The sequence below is a fragment of the Corvus hawaiiensis genome, chromosome 8 (genome assembly GCF_020740725.1).
Source record: "Corvus hawaiiensis isolate bCorHaw1 chromosome 8, bCorHaw1.pri.cur, whole genome shotgun sequence".
NCBI classification, from domain to species: Eukaryota; Metazoa; Chordata; class Aves; order Passeriformes; family Corvidae; genus Corvus; species Corvus hawaiiensis.
Window position 1 is genome coordinate 18,599,454 of NC_063220.1, and position 21,051 is coordinate 18,620,504.

Below are 21,051 nucleotides of genomic sequence, written 5' to 3' on the forward strand. Positions count from 1 at the left end.
CTATAGTAACTGCTCCTTAACACAAGGAAAAATCTGCATCCAGACTGTACTGGTAGGGGGAGGTCAGCTTACTGGAGGAAGACAAAAAGCCTAATTTCTTAGCAATATATGACACCAACTCCAGCTCTTTCTTCCCTATCCACCTTACCACTACATCTTTGGACTCTGCCACTTTCTCAACACTCTGTTCACAGATATACTTGCACATAGTTTTGGAATAAAAGTGCCCAACAACATATAATGACAAAACCTCCTGTGAATTAGGATAGAGAAAATTTGTTGTGGACATGAAATCAGCCAAACACCTTTTTGAAAATCAGAAAACAAAGAACAAAGACACTAATTCATATAATCTTACATTTGCTCATAGTCAGCTGAGAAAAAACCCAGTATCTTGAGTTTATCCGCTAAAACTGTATTAAGATCTAGTGACACTGAACAGTGCAGGATTAGCTGGCACAGCTTAGTAGACAGAGCTCTTATTTGGTATCAGCATCAAGATAATGAAAGTTTAATACTTCACTATGGATAACTCCTCAGAAACAAATGCAGGAAGCACTGCTGCCCTCCCTCCAAGGTTTCCAGGTGAATGTTGACACCTTTCCATTAAAAGTCAGTATTTTGAATAGCCAAATCCAAGTGTTTAATTGCGTTTTCTTCCATTTTGGTAAACTTCACAGAATCAAAGAGTGAAACAAAGCAAGTATAGTTTAAGAAAAGGATCTTGAGAGACACTGTTCTCTGAGAAAATAATTCCTTTGTACTAACAGATTTTACACATATACCATACATAGTATTATAACCAAGCAAGTTTTATTGCCTTGAAGCTTCATAATTTGCTACATGTTCAAAACTTTAAAATATGCTTGCCAGTACGTCCAGGAAAACTTGTATTTACTAACCATTTTATAATTCATAATAGTATTTTAGTATACAGCAATATGTAAATAAAAGAAATCATTGTTTTATTTTTACTAATAATATGAGGAAGGAGCGAGAGGTATCCCAAAGCGAGGAAGGAGGAGTATCTCCACTTGTTAAATTATCATTCTTTACTCTGCAGCCCTACATGGCATTCATAAAAAATTACCAGTCTGCACTGTGACAGCAAGAGGTACAGTCTCTCTCTCCATTTTAAATGCGTGGTCTCCCAGCATAAAACAGATTTACTCAGCGCTTCAGAAAACATGGAGCCAATTCTCAAAAAAGCCATTTCTTGCACATTTTGTGTGGTGAGTATGGGATGTAAAAAAGCCACTTGGATGTAATGCACTCAGATCAGCAAAGAGGTCTCAGAAACCATATATGCCTCATCCCTGCCTCCAACCCTTTGGAATTTCATCTGGCTATTACAGCTTCCTCAGATTGAACCAGCCCTGACATCCACCTCTTCCACACCCCTTGCCTCAGTGTCTCATAACTTCTACACAGTTTTGTCCATCAACCATGGAGAGTGTCAGCCTCTCATTTTATAACCAAGCTAACTTCCATCCCACTCAGCTCAGAACCAGTTGTGCTCCCCGTTTCTTCATCTCAACGAAAGCATCCTCAGAAATGCCTGGTCCTGCCCAGCTCTGTGAACACAGCTCACAGAAAAAGGCCAAATACTTATTTTTTCTCTCTGTTAATTTACTGGTGACTAGTCTTATGAAGTCTAGCTTCAAAGATCCACAACACCAAAAATCCTATCTTTAAATATTAAAGCAAGTCTAAATTCAGAAACTGTCAGGCTTCTAAGATTCTTATACAATGTATGTGTGCCATGTCCTTCATTAAAACATGATTAAGCTATATCAGATAAACTCGCCTGTCTGAAATCTGACATTTTGTTCCATTTTTTCAGCAATTTTGCAGAAGCACATATGCAAAGAGAGGGAGGATGCAGACTTGAGATTTCTATTATTGAAGAGGAAACTAATAATACATTTGTCCCATTAACTGTCAACTTGCTGGAATGCTGTCAACTATCAGCAGGGGAAGAATCCCACAGAAAGCTTCAATTTCATCTCACACATCAACCATTGTGCCTTTCCTTGAAAATACTGTGCCTAAGCAAATTTCACTACATGGCAACCTTTTACTGGCAGCCTGCAGTCAGTCAAGATAAGGACATTTCAAAACTGAATTCTAATATATTCCTGTGTGGTTACTAACTCTTCATATTGCCAGAAGTACTATTTACCCAAGGAAGCACAACAAAATGTAGGAACTGAACATAACACTATATCCAGAGTGAAATCCCCTAGTGGATCTGCAAGGCTGTGTGTAAGTTTTATTCTGAATTCACTAACAGCAACTACAATTCAACAGTTCTTCAGGAGACTTCAGGCGGCCAATAGCTTCCACTCATCAGTTCTGTGCAGCCTGATACAGCTGTAAAAACAAACATGGATGCACTGAACATGTAGCTCCATGAAAATGTATGTAGCATTTATCTATGAAAGTATCATGGCTAAAAAGCACGGACATTTATAAATTGTTCCACTAAGACCTCCTCCTCCACAAGTGAATAATACTTAGAATGAAGTTTGACCAAAAGTCTTCATCCAACTTTAAAACAAGCATATTTAAAACAGTAAAGAAACCATGTATAGCATTGTTCATACCCAAATATGCAAACATTTGCCATTTGCTTCTGCTTAAAGAAAGGCATGTACCTTTAGCATGTCTCAACAAGACTGTTCTTCATAAACTTGCTGACTTCAAGATATCTGTAAGACAGCATAATGCTGTATTTCAATACTAAACTTTGTCCCTAATACAGACAACATTCAATTTACTAATCAAGATACAGGACAGGACTGTACAGACAGTACATGTTAACATGTTTTTCCAGTACAGCCTAAATATATTGGAGAAACAGATGGGTTTGGGATAGAAATGAATGGTGGGAAAGGGAGGAGCTAATTCTTTGCTCATACAGCTTTCAGTTTAAAAGCCCTACTGCAGGTGCATTAAAAACTTTAGAAATGGCCAGATTAAAAAAAAAAAATCCAACAAAACACAAAAACTTGCAGTGCAAAATTATATAAACAATAGGAATGTATCTGGTAGACTTGTCTTTGCAGACTTCATAAACTGATTTCTTTAGAAGGCAGAGAGAGATGGCTTGATACTCATTCCAGACCTTGTTTCATTTAATGCTTTTTACACATACAACACCACTGGTCAGTGCAGTAAAGCAGCCTCCAGAGTAACAGAGCTTTAACTCTGAAGAGCACACTGCAAAGTGCAATGAACATAATGTGTTTGGACCAGAGCTGGCACCAGCGTGGCTCCATCGAGGTTCTCGGCTGTGCAGAGCTCATGGGACAGAGTCTTATCAGGCCTGTCCTCATTGTATCATTCTGGCTGAACTTGGGCAACCTCAAATTGTGCTTCTAAAAATCAGTCCAGGCTCATCTGCACTAGGACTCCAAGAAGTGTAGCTGAAACAACAGGCAATTAAAAACATGCCCAGCTCATGGGCCCCTGAGTTACACACAGCAAGCTTATGTATCCACAATCAGAAATTAATTGCAAAACCACGTGCTTTCCCCAAGACATCTGAGTATTTACCTTCTGCACAGCAACACTATGAAATAACAATTTCTTGCCTATGACATCTGCTAGCCTTCACATCAGAGACCAAGACAGTGCTTTTGAAATTAGAAATTACTTAAAAACAACACATAATTATGCACAAGGTTACTTTGCTTAGGCAGTGACCTGAATGCATGCATTCCAGGCATACAGAGGAACAGAAATGGAACAGGTCTTGTGAAAGAAAGCTTCTCTCACTTTTAAATAAGAGCACAAAGTATTTTACAACCTCTTCTGCACTTTCCCATCACTAGAGATAGTGACAATGAACAGGAAAACTTCAAAGGTTGCATTAAAAACTGAAAAAAGTCATATATTTGAGGTGTCTCTTCTGTTCAGACAAAGAAATGGAACCCCAGAGATAATTTTCCCACTAGGGACATGGAAATAGAATAGGCCAGAACTTAAGGCCAACTTAAAGGGTGGAAAAGCATTTGCTCTGTACAGCTCAGTCTCTAAGACTGCTCTTAAGTGCTGGCTTATACCTTCATTAGACGACATGAAAATCCAGGATTCGTCCCATGCTATAATGCAGAATCCCTTACTCGAAGTATCCTTTTATATAAGAAATTATACATACTCAGGTTATTTCTACTGTGGTAAAGAAGTACAGCTGAGAAGATATTTTCATACCCCAGTATCTTGAAAAGCAGTAAAACATAAGAAATAAGAAAAACCAAAGGTGGGAACAACCATCATTAACTACAAGTTTTGCATGAAATCAGACTTGGTTTTCATGTTCATGATTTCTAAAGCAATCCTCTCCTAACAAGCAAGCATCAAGTGGGCTAAGTCTTGGAAGAAACTCTGGATGCTAAGCCAGCAAACAGTCTTTGGGACAAGACATGTCTGAGGTACAACACAAATACCAACTACCAGCAGTCTGTCTACATGTGCTGGCAGAACTGTTCCATAGTGAAAGATTACTACAGGAGCTGCTCAGAAGTAGGCCTGATGAAAAATGAAGACCATGACAGTCAAAGAGATGCAGAAATGGAAGGAAGCAATTTTAAAATAAAACAATTACATATATTAATGTATTAAATAGTAATATAATCAACAGAAAATAACAATATAAACTACATATCAATAATGATTCAATAACTCCATTTAGAAGGCATCTAACACTATGAAAATGAATATTCTGTAGGAATCTGTGGTTGACCTAGAAAAATCCAACAGTTCTTCAAGTACATGGTAGTCTACTACTGAATGCAAAACAAACGGACAGTATATATAAAGCTCTTGCATTAATGTATTTAATTTCTTTGTGAAAATACAGTTCACACACAGCTGATTTGTATGCATCATGTGTTTTTGAATGCCTTGTCAAATTTTCAGCTGTCATGTTTAAAGGTTTCTGGACATCTGCTAAATGAATAGTGCAAACACAACCTAGTTTTCACATATGCTTCAAAGGCTCAAATTTAGAAAACAAAAGAATTGTTTCTAAAGGTAACTTCATTGCTCATTCAGTTAGTCTCAAAAGTAATTATGGTTTTAATGTTTTGTTTGTTCATGCTGGCCTTGAAACTGAATGTTGTATTTTGCAATACTTCCAGCTCTGTTAAATGTTAACGCAAATAAAGCATTTGGAAAAAGGAGTTAACATTAGCTGGGTGAAAACTGCAGCAAGGTATTATTAAACCATTACAAATGCCAAAGATGTCTGAAAAACCTGAAGCTTATTCTAAAATAAAATATTCTTACTGTTGACTCTAGGATTTGCATGGCTTTCAAATTAAAACCATCTGATCTGTGAAAGCATAAGCTGAACAACTTCCACACAGTTGCCTGAACTCCTCCTAATGCTGACAAGTGTTTAACGAGGCCTCCAGCTGATGCACACTGGCCATGGCAGTGCCTCTCCCCTCAGCTAATGCACACCCACATTACAGCAGAACTCTGCCTTGCTCACACCACTCACAGGACGAGCAGCAGAGCACAAATTGAAAGTCTACAGCTCTGATCTCAGGAACTATTTTCTGCTTGCAACTATGAAACAAAACCACAAATACACTGGAGCGATTCTCACACAGCTCCGGTATGAAGCACAGTGCAGGTACGTTTCTTAAAATAACAGTACATTTAAATGCATCTTTTGTCCACCAAGAAGTCAAACTTCACTAATTACAGATTCAGTAAAGCAAAGGCGGACACTAGACCTCAGTGTTCACCAAGAAAAGAAGTACTGAGGCAGGGGAAACCTGCATGAACAAAAGGGCACATTTAGATTTCTGTGTTATGAGTTGCCTACTGCTTTCAAGTTCAACAGAAAAGGGTAAGTCACTTCAGTTTGCCCGAAGACAAGAAATTTAAGGCACATTTAATTTTTTTAAACTTTAAGACTGTTGCATTTTTGTTATAGCCATTTTTTATATGGAAAATTCAAAGCCAAGTACTTGATTTCCCAGAACCTGTTGAGTACTTAACAACAAACAGATGGCTTTCTCCACTGAAGATGATACTTGCAGAAAAGATTATAGGTTTGGTATAGAAAAATATATTTGGCTAAAAAGCAAAATACTTCTGAGTACACAATAACAATGAAACTTAAGAAAATGTAATATGGGCTGTTTGAATCAAGGAATTAACTTCACTAGTTCAGCAAACATTGCTGCCAGATTAATAAGTCACCTGGAAAGATTTAGAGCCCTCTGTGTTAAACTAACTCTGTTCTCAGTAGAGTTTACAGGGAACAACTATATAGAGTCCTACATTAAAAAACAATGAACAAAATCCATTAATACTAATGTAACCTTTGCCACAATTCAATCTTGCAGTTTACAGGTTCATATAGTGACTAACAGCATGCTCCAGCTGGATCACATGATGACTTCTTCTAGTCATCTAGGAAACCAGATATAGTTTTCTTCATATACATCTGCCATCTCACCTTATTAAGATAGTTACTGTAATTTGAGGAGTCTACTAGAAGGGGAGGACATACAGGGAAATAAACCACTCTCTTCTCCACTCCAGAAGTCTTCAGGCCAGTATTCATCTTATTACAGTTTCCATGAAGATCATCTGTTAGAAGGCAAGTGCAATGGACTGAACTTAATTATGCATTACAAAAGTCACCTGGAGGCCCATCAATAAAAAGAAGGTGCCTACCACTTAAACAGCACAGGTTCACAGTGTTTGATAATCTGATTTTAATCTTCACAACTGATGCCTTTCCCCAAATACCAGTTCTGTTTGGAACAGACAAATAATCCTATTACCTTACATAGAGGGAGCTTTCTTGCAATGCTTAGCTCCCGATATAAGTATATAAAAACATAAAGGGCCTCAAGAGTCACGAGGTACTTAAGAGTTTTCACCCTGATTAGTAGTGACTGCAGAGTTTTTCCACAACCTGAATCAAAGCAGAAATAAATATTTAAAATTTACCAAGGATAACACGAAGACAAAAGCAACAACAAAGTAGAGCCTGAATTAGTAGCAGAACATTTGGGTGGGTTTTAACCTCATCTATAAAACACACAATGAGGATGATGCAGGAGGTCAGAATCCAAATGCCCTGAGGCTGAACTGAGGATGTTCTAGGGAAACACCAGAGCTACTGACTGATAAATGCTACTCAATTTCTCAAAAATTCTTCAACAGACTCCATGCCCAGCCCTCTATTTTTTCCTCTTGCAAAAACAGGTGAACTTTTACTTTTTATACTGTTGTAGTAGAATTTGAGGGGCAGGAAAGGAGAAACATTCTTCATAAAAAAACAACCAGCAACTTTTCTTTTTTATCTAAATTACATTTAACGAGCTTCCTACATTTTAGATCTTCCCCACCCTAATATTTATGTACTTTATAAACTACAATGGAAGGGGGCAGAATGTGTCCATAAAATTTCATGCATACTGAAAGCCAGCTTCCAGCTTAGGGACAGACTAGGAGTCATTAAAAGAAAATAAACATATATGCAAAAAAAGGATAGCAAATGCAGTTTTTTCATCTTAATCAAATGGACCTGCTGCTTCTTTCAGTCACTTCAGTCAGTGGGTGATACCCATGGAAGGGCCATGCCAGCAGCTACAACACCTGGGTAGAGCACAGGTAAAGAGCCTGATCTCCAACCACCACTAGCACCGGGAGCTTCCTTGTTTGCTTTGAAGGGAGGGATGGGAGAGGGGAGTTATTACTGGCAGCCAGGCAAGGATCTCTCCAGGAAAAAGGAACATACCTATTTCCCAAGCAGAGCTTCCAGCAGCAGCTGCTGGCTAATGCAGCCCCTTGAGTTTTCCCTTTTCATGCCGTTACTCATCCTCTCTTGAAAAAGCCAATTGCACTGACACTGAGGACAGACATGTTCTGCGATGTCACTGAAGCAGGGATGCCCCAGGGATTATATTCACAGAGTTAGTCATACAGACAGCAACTTGAACCTGGCATTTTCTCTAGCGCTTCCCTTGTCAGATTCATCTGACTGATACCATAGCATCTAACCAAAAGTAGATGTTTCCACTAAAGAGTGCACTATTTTGGGAACCTCACCCCAAATGGTTTCAAAACTCACAATAAAAGGTTAATAACAAAATCAGGAATGAGCTCAAATAGCTAATTTTAGACATCATGTTTTTTGCACCAGTGCTGGAATTCCTGCATCAAATTACATTCAAATACTAGGCAGCCTGAAATAACCATCACTCACAGGTGCAGTCACCAGTGCCAAAATATAAACAGCTGAACCTGAAATTAGGGAAACCTGGAGACAGGGATTTTTGTATTAGGCAACAAGAACTTGAGCTTTTCCACTTCCATGTCTCAAGTACCTCCACAAACAGTCTGATATAGAGTCAGAAGTAACTAATGATCCAGAGGCTGTTTAACTGTAAGGAAAGACCTGCGACAGGCAGCAATAAAATTAAGACTGTAACTAGCAGAATACCGATAGTGTCTATAGAGAGGTAGTGTAAGATCACATGCAAACATGCAGAAAGTCACAAGAAACAATTCCTATTGTTAAACACTGCTCCAGGTGAGCCATTTCCTAGGACTGCTGGGGCAGCTGGGATGGACAGAACCCACAAAGCTCCAACAGCAATTTCACACACTGCTCCCCATGGAGCACAGGCAGAGTCAGCACGTCCACATCACATTTCCCTCAGAAGCTCAAAGCAAGCATTTATGCAAACCAAGTACAACATACCAGTATTTTCTCATCCTGACTCCTGAACGAGGGTCAGCAGCACCAAATTAAAATGCTGAACCTACACTCACAGCTACTGAGTACCCTCTATATAAAAATCAGTATTAAAGCACGTTTCTAAAGCAAATTATCCTATTGTGAAACATCTCTTGCAAAACACCTAAAATAAGACAATCAGTATCATTTCTGGTACCACTAAAACATTTGTTTTGTCTAATATCAAATTCAATTCATCTGAGAACTGAATTCTTTAGTCAGATAAAACACATCACACACCTTGCACTAGCAGGAAAACGAAGAACCAAGTAACAAATGCACCCACAGTAAATTACTCACAAACAACCTAAGTTTTACAGTGATTCTCTTTTCAAAACAGACATTTTTTTGCTTTTTATCAGTAAACTTCCTATTGACAGGATTTCACTTAATCCACTTTCCTCCTTTTGCACCTCGATTTCTCTACGCTCTGACATTGTCCCATAATGCCATTAGTCTATAAATTACAGCCCTTCTACTACCAAAAAAAAAAAAAAAAAAAGCATATAATAGTTATGCATCACGAGTTAAGGCATTGTTTGTTAATGGCACAGAGACAATAAAAGAGATTGCCATAAAGCACAGGAAAAAAGCCACATGGCTTTCTGTTTGTCACATGGTTTTCTGTTTCTGTTTATCTTACACACACAAGCATTACCTAAACCAGTCAGGTAACTGATTCACTTCTGGCACTTTGAGCTACCCAGTTTTATCTCTCTTTTACAACTGTGACTAAAGCAGCTGGTCACAGAAGAAATTATCCAAACTTTTGGCTTAGGGCCTGCTTGCCAACTAGGCAAAACACACACTACAGCCACCAGCAGCTCTAACTTCATCCCATGGGAAGTAAAAAAAAATTAAGATTCAGAAAACAGAAAAATGAGGAGTCAAAATATAGACACTTCCGGTAACCTGAAGGCAAGGAAAGAAAGATGCATAAGTGAATGCACGATATCAGCTCCATGAAAAGGTGAAAATTTGTGCTTGCTTATCTAACATTCCTTCAGTCATCCCCCTCTCCTCTAAGCAAGCAGGAGAGTCTGCCAGTTTGTGACAGGGAAATGAAACCTTACATTTCTTCATCAGCTGTAATTATTACACACTGGGTGCTATCCAGATTTCCAGGTTTCTGCAATACTTTAAAGGTACATAATCTAAACATGAAGCTATCTCTAGAGAAAGACATCAACGTAAACATTTAAACCTCCTGAAGAGTGCACTAAGAGTTATGATGCTGAAGACTTACCTAAAACTTTATCTGAGGCTTTCAAGTTGATTTCAGTGATGGACACAGTCCTGGTAATCCAAATCAGCAGCAAGTAAGACAGCAGCACATACAACTTGCCAGCGTTTCTCACGGTCAACTCCTACAACACAGCTGCTCTAGAATACCAGTGCACCCTCTCTGGAAAACCCTCACCTGTGGCCAACAGCACTTAACTAATTCTCACCAAGTCACAGATCACTTCTAATCTAGTTTACTACAGTGTTACTCTGCTGCAACATGGTATTCTGTATTACATGTTTTCCCAGGGGCTGTATTTTGTGATAAGGCTACATGTGACACAAACCTTAACATAGGAGGCTGTACAGTGACACAATGTATTTGTAATGGAATACACTGCAGAGTTCCTCTGTTCTTAAATATTCTTGTTTTATCAAGTCATTAGACATCAGCAGAGATTCTTTTAGAAAAGTATCTTCCATTCCCTTTAAAACAGGTTTCAGATTCAAATGCCAGGAGGCTGTAAATGAGGCAGACAGGCTGCAGCATGCAATACTAAGCAGCCTGTAAACTGGCTTTTCTAATGATGAAGATTCTCATCCTACCTTTCCTCTCACTTTTTTTTATGGACTACTGAACTGTGACTTTAATTAACCATGAAGAAATTTATTAGGTAGCATTTTTCTAGAACAAGCATTATCAGGATGAGTACTGCTATATCTACAGAAAAAATATCACTCTGCAAACCCTGCTGTGCTACACATTTGATAGGAGAGCATCTCTACAGCTTCTTCAGTGCAATGTCATATGAAGCTCCACTACAGATAGTTCCATGATGAATCCTACTATCACAATATAAGTTGTAACATTTACTGTCTTCCAGGTCAGTTTTGCCACAGAAATCATAAACTACAATGGCTTCAACAAAAGAAAACTTGTGTAACTCTCTACTTTGGCAAAGAAGCTGTTATGACAACAGATTAGAAGACTATTCTTAGCAAAACTCTCCTTTTCAGAAATAATAGGATAAGACAAGGATCTTCCAATTCCTTAATCCTTTTTCAAGTAAAAGTTTATAGAAAAGAATGGTAAATAGGGAGAAAATCAAGGTACACATTTTTTAAAAAGCTTAAGATATTCAGGTTTTTTGCAGGGCACTATTTGTCAACTTAATTTGTTTTGGGTTTTTTAATAATGCTCTTAAAATCTCAAATCAGTGGAAATTCAGCAAAGCAAGAGTTCAACAAGCTGTTCTATTTTAAGCACCCAATTTAACTGTCAGAAGTGCAATCTGAATGCCTGCTGCTGGATCCAGAAAACAGGTTTAATCATAATCATCCCTAAATGATGACTGGAACTACTGCATTCTAGGGAATGCCATTCCAGACTGCTCTATGTACCTTCCTTTTGGCAGAATCATGTGTCAGGGCCCATTCAACTTACTCAGGTACTTGAAAAAGCTTAACCATAAACTAACCTGAAATTCACAAGAAAAGAATAAATTACTAATCTGGCCACAACACTGTTTCAGCTGACTACCTAAGGGACCACTAATTCCAACCATTCCACAAAGGTCTGTTTGCCTATGGTAGCTCTCTGCCCATCCAATGACCACTGGCAAAGCAACAAACAGGCAAACCATCAGCAATGTAAACCAGTAAATACGACTCAGAGTGCTTCAATGAGATCCATGTAAGTTTAGAAGCAAAATCCCATTCCATGATGGGAAATGCTTGTTCTTCAACCTCTTCTTGCAGGGGAAGGCAAAGCATATAAAAGCTAATTATTTCAGTAAAAGAAACAAATCAAATGGTTCTCTAATTGTTTTAAAGGACAACAGCAAACAAAAGATACCAAGTGACCTAAAATAGTAATTAAATATCAGTGATCAAGAGGACAATAGCTATAGAACATTAGAGGAAGGAAGGAGTTGCATAACAGCTGGGAAAAAAGTTTTCAGAACATTTTAAAACTACATTACTTTTAACTTTAAATCCCAGCTACAAAAACTTAGAATCCAATTATGAATGTGCTACTTTTGTTAATTCATGCATTTATCTGTGAAATACAAGCAGATTAATGTGCTATGAAATCCTGTCTAAAGTATTTGGCATAAAATACTTCTGTAATAAAAGCTTTAGAACGCAACAAAAAACTCCAACACATGACAACTTCAGCACTAAGAATTCCTTCAGAGATACCTATTGTAACACAATACAATACTTTGCACAATTATTTTTTGGGAGTGGGGTGGGAAGGAAGGCAACACATTTCAAAATAAAGCAACTACTTTCTAGGTAGTTTGTAGGAAACTACACCAATAATTACTAATAGCAATAGCCTGTTCTATTGCCCCATTTCTCTTAGACCTCAGTAGTGCCTGATGCTCTGCCCTACTGTATGGGGTTTGCATGGCTGGGTCCTGGTAGCGGGGGAAGTACAGGGGTGACTTCTGGGAGAAGCTGCCAGAAGCTCCCTCCGTGTCCAGCGGAGCCAACATCAGCTGGCTCCAAGACAGACATGCTGCTGGCCAAGGCTGGGCTGATCAGGAATGATGGGAACACCTCTGAGATAGCAGATTGTACTGGGTCTGGCTGAGCTGGAGCTCATTTTCCCACAGCAGCTCTCACAGTGCTGGGCTTTGCCCTGGGAGCTAGAAAGGGGTTGACAGCACACCAGGGTTTTGGCTATTACTGAGCAGAGCTGGCACAGCATCAGTGCTGTCTCTCCAACACTGCCCCCATCAAGGGGCAGGAGTGGGCAAGATCCTGGGAGGGGACACAACCAGGCCAGCTGACCCAAATTAACAACAGGGATATTCCATAACATATGACAGAAGTTCCCGAAAATAGGAAGAGTTTGAGAATTCCCATTCTTTGAATAAGAATACTACCCTTCAGAAGCACTGCTGTGCACTGTACACTAGCACTGCTGGATATGCATACAAAGAGTTGTGATGAGAAATCTTCTGAAGAAAACTAAAAAACAATTTCATATAAACTAAAATAGGGGGAGAATAAAGTAGCCCTCGTCACATCAAGGCTTTCTGATTTTCCCACAATGCCATGCTATTAACAAAACCTTTTTATGTCCAATATAATCCTGTTATAAACTGAACAGTCTTTTTTCTTCCACCATCTTGATATTTAAGTGGTACAAGAACCTTGCAATGCTTTTTTGAAAGCAGCAAGAGAAACCCTGTCTATTGTTCAACAAAGATGAGTTTTCCACTGCTGGAACTGTGCAAATAAAAGTCAACCACTGCTGGAAGGCTTTGCTACTCATTAAATGAGCCACTGCCACGCACAAGGAGCTCCCTATTACTGTGTGTCTCCCAAGCATTCACTTTTTGGCATGAAATGAAACAAGTGAACCTAGCCTACACCTTTCTAATAAACCTTTTTAGGTTATGATTTTACTACTCTTCCTTAAGGTGGCCAGGATGTTTGTCATCATCCAAAACACAATAATCCAGAATTTACCAAGATTTATGCTGGTTGGCACATCAACCATGGCATTCACTTTTACTGTTTCCATAGTAAAATGTAACATTAGGATTACATCTTCAAAACTATGTACTTTTACACCCATGGTACTGCAAGTACGCATTGTGACTCGTACTTACTCCAACATCATCTTAGGTGCTAAAGCTACTAAAGAATACATTGAGGATTCTCAAGGATGTGCCATCCCTAACACCAGATTTCCTACACAGTTCTCTCAAGAGTCACATATGAGCAGCTGTATTCATACATTAAAACACCTACAGATTCATACCAGGACAGCTGCTTTGTTAAGATACAAAACACTCACTCTGGGTTGTAACTGTCTGTACTGCTCACCTCACTTATCACTAAGATCTCTGGTTGGTTTTACTAAATAAACGAATACGTAAAAACTTGTAGAAACAAATGAGGTGCAGGACAACATCTTCTCAAGGCAGCACAAGCATTAAAGAGATTTATGCATCTGCCAAAGCCCTTTTTCCTTCTCCCAGCTGCCATTTGTCCTAACACTCCTCTGCAGTCATGCATTGCTACTGTGACCAACTGGAACTCGGAGCTGGTTTGCACCATGAAGCCACTCGCCGGGATAAATAACCACACTCCAGCTAAGGAACCATCACCCATCCAGCAGATCAAAGCCCTGCAGCAGCAGCTGCCACCAACATGTTCCTCCAATACAGAAAGCAAGACCTGGACTAACGTCAGTGGGCTACCAGGCTGCTGACTGCCAGCTGTTTCTTTGGAGATGGGTTTCTGTTTATCACAGGCATGACAGATACCATAACCCTTTTTTTTCCTGACCTTTATGCTAGCCTGCAAGCACTTCTGGCTTAGTCAGCTGGAAAGTTCAATGCAGGGCAGCAAAATCAATATTGCCACTGGCAGACTCAAACGAAGATGCTTATCACATCTCATTACTTTTCCCTTCACAACTTCTAACACAGTTCTGAGCAACCTGGTTTACTTAAATCACTGTGCCTTTGTTTTGCCAACTTCCTCAAGTTACTTAGAAAACAGAAGTTTTAAAATCTATAAACAGTAGAACTATAATATGGCTTGAAAGCAACCTCTGGAGATCATCTACCTGCTCAAAACAAGTAGAACTTCAAATTTGTATTCCTCTCATGCTTCTCTGGACCTTGTCAAGTCGAAAGTCTCTAGGATGACGATTCCATGGCCCCTCTGGGCTCTTGATACAAGAGAGGGACAGACTGCTACACCAAGACATTCATTCCCTTATGAAATTTCCTGACCTATTGAAATTTCCATTTTTGTGTATTGCAGCCATTGACTCATTCAGAGGGGCAAGTGGCTCCATCACCTCTATAACCCCTTGCTTAAAGCTGGTTAAATGCAGCAATTACGTTCTCCCACAGCCTGCTCTTCCTCAAGTTGCAAACCCAGTTCTTTGTGCACGCTCAGGTGCTCGAGCCCCCACCCACCTGCGGAACCCAGGGCTGGATTCCCCGTTTGTCCCTCACACAGTGCAGGTGTGTGTGATCTGAGCAGCTCTGCAGGGGAACTTCACAGATGGCAACAGCTCCTTCCCAGCACCTGCCGGTCAGGCCCTTCCTAACACAGCCCAGTCGGTAATTAATTACCCTTCAGGGGCACAGGGCTGACTCCTGCTCAGCAGAAGCCCCAGCTCCTCTTCTGCCAGCAACCAACAGCTGAAGAATCAGTTTCACTTTATAAACCTGGGCATTTCCATGACTTTGAGAGCCCAGTGAGAAACAGGATACGCACTGTTCATTCTTATTTCACAAAAATCAAAACACCAGACTTGAGGCATTTCAGCTTTTCTTCAGCAGATAAGGGGAAAGGTAAATGTTTGAATGGACACAGATTACAATGATGGGAACACACACTTCAGCCATATTGCATAGTTAAAAGAATAAATACTGGGTTAAGACATTCTCCTTCTCTTTTTAAGAGATAGATAGATATAAAAAAATCAAAAAAACCTTGGTATAGCATCAATAAAGTAATGGAATGTTGTCAGAGTTGTGTGCTTGTCTCTTTTTTTTTCTTTAATACTCAAAAACCAGTAATTACAGCAAACAGGCATGTCCAGTAGCACTGCAGAATCAATGTTTGCCCTTTTGGTTTATTTTAAAGTGTACACACAAATGAGCTTGTATACAGTATTTGCTTTGTTTGCAACACAATTGACCATTGAGCCGAAGTGTATTTTTCTGTCAGTCCCCATTTCACCATTAGTCTGCAATATTCAACTAAGAATGATTAATAAGCATCCCATCTGTTCACATATCAAGCAGCATTTATCCAACAATAAAAATGACAGTATGGGCAACAACAATTTTAGTATCAAGCTTACAGGCAATCAATTTGGAAAGAAAAAGAATCAAGAATTAGTCTTTAATAACTTAATAGAAAAAAATCATTTAAAGTTAAGGAGAAATGTGTAGCTATTAATTACACACTTGGTACACCAAGATCATTATCTCTTCACACACAAGGATACCTTAAAAAAATATTTCAGAATCCATGGCAAAACTGTGAATTTCACAACAGGCGAGCAACATAAGTAGCCTCAACTGGATTTTTAAAGAGCTTTCAAATGCCAAGAGATCTTTCAGTAACATAAATGGAAGCCTGTTTCTGTAGGTTTTGAATTAAACTAAGAGGGTTTTTTTTAAAGGCAGCAGTTACAGCAATAAAATACATTTAGCCTGTATTAAAAAAAACAGGCTCTAAACAAGACTGGTCTAATTTCCAAAGTGAAACATTATATATATTGAAAATAACAAATACAGTAAAACTGTATACACACAGAGCACTTTTTTTGCCAAGGGGAGAGATTGGAATGGTGGGAAAGGAAGGTTAAGAAATAGCACAGCATACATTTCAGGAGACTATTAAGAAGGACATTTGTATTTGTCCAGAATGCTGGATCAATCTTCAGAAATGAGGAGCTAAACATGTACTTCCCATGCATCTTTTAAACCGTAAGCATCCAAATAATTTAGGAAGCTGAGGAAGGATGAAAAAGAAACCAAAACACATATACAGTAAATAGCCAGGTAGCATTATAATATCAAATACTAATTAAAAAAATAAATAATACATGAAATAAACACACTAATTCATCTCAGGTAAATAACGAGCAGGAAATAAATTCAGTTGTTACCATCTTGAAACATTTATTCATTTTTATTGAAACATTTATTCATTATTATTATAATACCTGCATAACAGTTCTACCTAAAGCATTTGCAAAGAAGGTTACACCTGCACAGCTATAAAGCCATCAAAAAAGCCTTGGTCCCTCAAGAGCAGGGCTAAAAGTAAAAATACAAAAACCACCCACAAAAGCCAACTGTTTCTGCCTAGAACGTGCAGTCCAAAAACTACAGGACCTGGAACCCTCTTAGATCACCTTACTAATATTTCTGATTTAGAAGTCTCCATGAAGTATACAGTAGCCCACAAGATTACTCTGAATGCTTCTACAAGCCAGTGGTCCAAAATCCTTGGGAGCTTTTGCAGTGGAAGACTTCATTAAAATTCCTGTTTCAGAATACAACTTTGTACAGCCTCTGCAACTCTGAACTACTTTTGGTTCAGCAGATACTTCTCTCTCTCTTTACCTACCACACTTTTACCCAGCTGGCCTTGAAAACCATCAAGACCTGCAGGCAGCCTGCAATGTGCCTGGTCCCTGTCCTGGCATCACATGTTATGCATCCTACTGTCAAACTAGCCTGTGTTACATATCTGTGAAGCAACTGGGGCAAAAAAGGGGGATGGCTGTGCCTAGAGACCAAGATCAAAGCAGGGGACTATTTTAAATTCAACATTTTTATTAGCTAATATCAGAAGAATCAAGAGCTTCCCTTCATTATATACAAGGAACACTCAAGTCAGTGAAACCACTTTGACAGCACCCTTAAATAAGCTTGGCCCAGATTCATTTCATGTTACACTTTAAGCCATTTCCAAGTTATCTAATACACTGATATACCCACAGGCATACAGAGAGGCATGTCAGTTACTATTCTGCCCTGGAAGTGCATTTGTTGGCATCTCTAGAACTGAGACCAGGTCTCACATGACCTGCAAGACCATCACTGGTTAAGTCTCCACACCTGTAAGAAAAACCCAGCTGCAATGAGGAAGCTTGCTCAATTTCACATGCACATGCCTTAGGGCAAGTAATACTTTCCACCCCGAACAAGCAAAACACCCTTTGTGTTTATATTATCAGATAGGCCAAAGCGTGTAGGATTTGTTGATTGCCTGAAAGCCTTCAGCAAGCCTGTTCTGTACAACAGTGAAATTCAAAACCACGCCATACGTGCAAAACCATTATTGTAGCTGGGGAGTGGAATAAATAATCAAGTGGGATTTGTTTTTGTAGGTTATTAAAGGAGCTCAGGTCAAACTTCACTGATGGAATTGCTCCAAGCAGAAAAGCATAAAGAAACGGGCTTTGGAAGGAAAGCTGGATTTAACAACACAGAAACCAAAAGCAAAAGAAATTCTGCACAGAGACAGCTCACTCCGTTTGCAAGAAATTTAAGAATTAAAAGGCAAAAGAATCAAAGACACTGCTGGTCACCCCCAGCCCCTGTATCTAGAGCAGTTACATTATCCCAGAGAAGTATTTTTTCCTTTAAAAGGCATTTTTGAGAGCAAGGTAGTTGCCCACGGAGGGCTGCATTCCCACCACCCCGCCCTATAACGCTCCTTCCCCGAAGACGGAGCGGCCAGCCCGGCCTGCCCGGGTGCCCCCGCTCCCGGGAGGAGGAGGAGCCCCGCGCCGAGCCTCCTGCCCCTCCTGCCACACCAACAAAGAGGACCCCGCCATTATCCACCCGCACCTCTCCCGACCCCCCCGGCCTCGAGCAGGCACGGAAGGTCACCGGCCGAGAGGGCCCCGCACCACCGCCCGTCCCCGGGCAAGGGCACAGCCGGCCCCGGCTCCCTTCCCGCCCGTCGAAACGTAAACAAAACCGCCCGGCCCGGCCCCGCGCCCGGGCCCCGCGGCGCGGCCGCTCCCTCTCGCCCGGCCGCCCGCCCCGGGACCGCGCCGCCGCCCCGCTCCCCTCCGCCCCCCGCCGCTCCCGGGGGCCGCGACCCCGGCCCCGCTCACCGACCACCGCCTCCGGCCTCGGCCGCTGAGTAATGAGCCAGAGCCGGGCCGCGCACACGCAGCGCGCTCCGCCCGCCGCGGCTGCGGCTGCGGCTGCACCGCCCCCTGCGCTCGCCCCGCCCCGCCCGGCTCGGCGCTGCCCCGCTCCGCCGCCCGCCTGCCCCGGGGCCGGGCTCCCGCCCTCTCCCATGGCCCCCGGCCCGCCCGGTCCGCACCGCCCCCGGTCCGCACCGCCCCCGGTCCGCACCGCCCGGCCCGCCCGGCTCCCACCGCGTCCTGCTGGGCCTGCGGCGCTCCGGCTGCCCGGAGCCCGCGCATCCCTGCTCGGAACCAGCTTCTCTCTGCCTCCTCCGCGCCCTTTGCCCTGGAGCAATTCCTTTCTTGGATTACGCCGGTAGCCAGAGCTCTTTTCTGCTGGGGCTTTCATGAAATATTTGCATGTTTTAAGGCCTTTGCCTTGGCGCTCTCTGCCGGTGCGCTGGCACCCTCCGTCGCACCCTGGCATCGGTGCTGCTCCCAGACATCTTTCACGGCCTTGGCAGCTCCAGACTTCCCGCTGCATGCCTGGCATGGCAGTGCTTTCATTATTGGGCATCTGGAGTGGTGTAACATTTTCTTGTCCTGTGTCAGTTTTGGTGTTGTTTTTCCTCTAAATCTTTAGTACCTCTTTATAGGATTTTGAGGTTTTCATTACTATTGCCCTTGGTTCCTGGCATATGACATGAGTACTCTCTCCTTAGACTTTAAATATTTTCCTTTGTATATCGTCTTTTTTTGTTGTTCTTTTTTTCCCCCTTTCCTTTTTCCTTAGGAATGTCCCTGCTTAGAGACAAAGGGAGGCCACTCAGCACCCTGCAGCAAACCTTTGTATATTTTACTACAAAAAAAGGCCCTATGAGCAGTATTTAAAAATACGTAAAATCTGCCAGTTAGGCACAGGGTACTGTGAAAATGGACATTTCGCATTTTATTCACTGTCAAACATGCGGCCTCTGTCACATTTTTGAAGATGCCAAAGATTCCATCAAGTTTTTTGTTGATAACAGCTTTTATCCCTCTTTAATAAGCATAGCCTTCTACATGCTAAAGGTAGTGCTTTAGAATATTCCTGTTTTGCCCACTATCTTGGTGTTAAAAGCTTGACCTCCATAACTCTGTCCCATATACTATTCATATGCCCATTTTAGTGAGACCTCTGCATGCTGCCCTTAAAATAGTCACTTAATTTAGGCAATTTCTTTCCATATGTTAAAGTGGTTCTTTTACAGATTTCCACAGACAGATATATGATGCCTCATTTGTATCTACACAAAAAAACCCCCAACAAAACAAAAGCTATGCTCAGACTCTGCCACTAGTCCTCCTTAGGTGCCTCTGGGCTTTGTGTTTCTAAGAGACACTTCCCACATTACCTCTGATCATTTCCGTGGGACAGCCCCCAAACAGAATTAACCAGCTTTTAGCTCCGAGGCTTTTTCTTATTGCGATGTGTTAGATCAGAGCCAGATATTGCATTCCCTTGTGTTTACATATGCCATCAGCAAAGCTCAGAAGGGGCAATATAAATGCCCAAAATACACTGCAGGCAAAACTTCATCTGGATGGGTCAAATTCATCTTGGCCAGGTAATTAAAACAGCCTGCTGATTTGGGCTGATGCAGGTCATGACACCTTCAGATGTTTAGTTCTGTTGGCACATAGATTTCCAGTGTTAACCTCTGTTCTCTGCACAGTAAGAAACAGGTGGGGTGGCATCATGTTCAGCCAGTTCAGTTATTTGCAACAAGTCCCATGGACTTACAGCACTGATGCTGCTCCTAATGCTTTTGGGAGAGTGATTGTACCTGATCATCCCATCTGATGTAAATTTGCATTGAGATTTGCAAGTGAAGAACAACAGTCCCTTTAAAGTATAATATGGTGTTTTGCTGAGGATCCAGGTTTGTCACATTTCTTTTTTCCTTTAAGATATAATCAAATTCTCCTTAAGATTTTATAGTTTACTAAGTTAATGCTTTTAACAAGAGATGTATTTCTAAGTGACTTTTTAAAACTAGTCCTTACAACCTTGTATACAATCAGCATCTAGTGCCATCTTGAATGTAAAGCTGATAAGCAACACAAATAATGATGCAGAAATTATACAAAAAGATCAGATTGGTGTTGTTGCAAAGCATAGTAGAGGCTGGAAAATATGTAAAGGTTTTATAAAGGAAAACTCTGAAAGGAAGAATTTCATACCATAAATTTGCTGTTCACCAGTATAACTGCTTTAAAAATAAATATGACAGATAAGCTATAAAATTCCTGTACATTACACAAAATTTGCAAGACACTGAAATAGTAACTCTTCAAGTAAGGACAAAAGTTTCTTTGATTGTATGTATAATTTCAAAACAAGTCCAAAATTAATGAACAATCTGGAGCATGA

The 21,051-nt window shown here is 40.7% G+C and overlaps 1 protein-coding gene across 5 annotated transcripts in view; it reads right to left on the reverse strand.

The window, feature by feature from the left end:
- The window catches only part of MAPK8 (mitogen-activated protein kinase 8), a 182,527-nt gene that overhangs the window by 25,784 nt on the left and 135,692 nt on the right, over window positions 1-21,051 (reverse strand). For 3 of the 5 annotated variants that reach the window (XM_048311910.1, XM_048311911.1, XM_048311914.1), the window contains exon 1: window positions 18,621-18,713. The exons of 1 other annotated variant lie outside the window; for it this stretch is intronic. The gene's annotated coding sequence lies outside the window, so the exon portion shown is untranslated. Of the gene's footprint in view, window positions 1-2,657; window positions 2,712-18,620; window positions 18,714-21,051 lie in introns of those variants that run through there. One more of the 5 variants, XM_048311912.1, reaches the window with a different exon arrangement.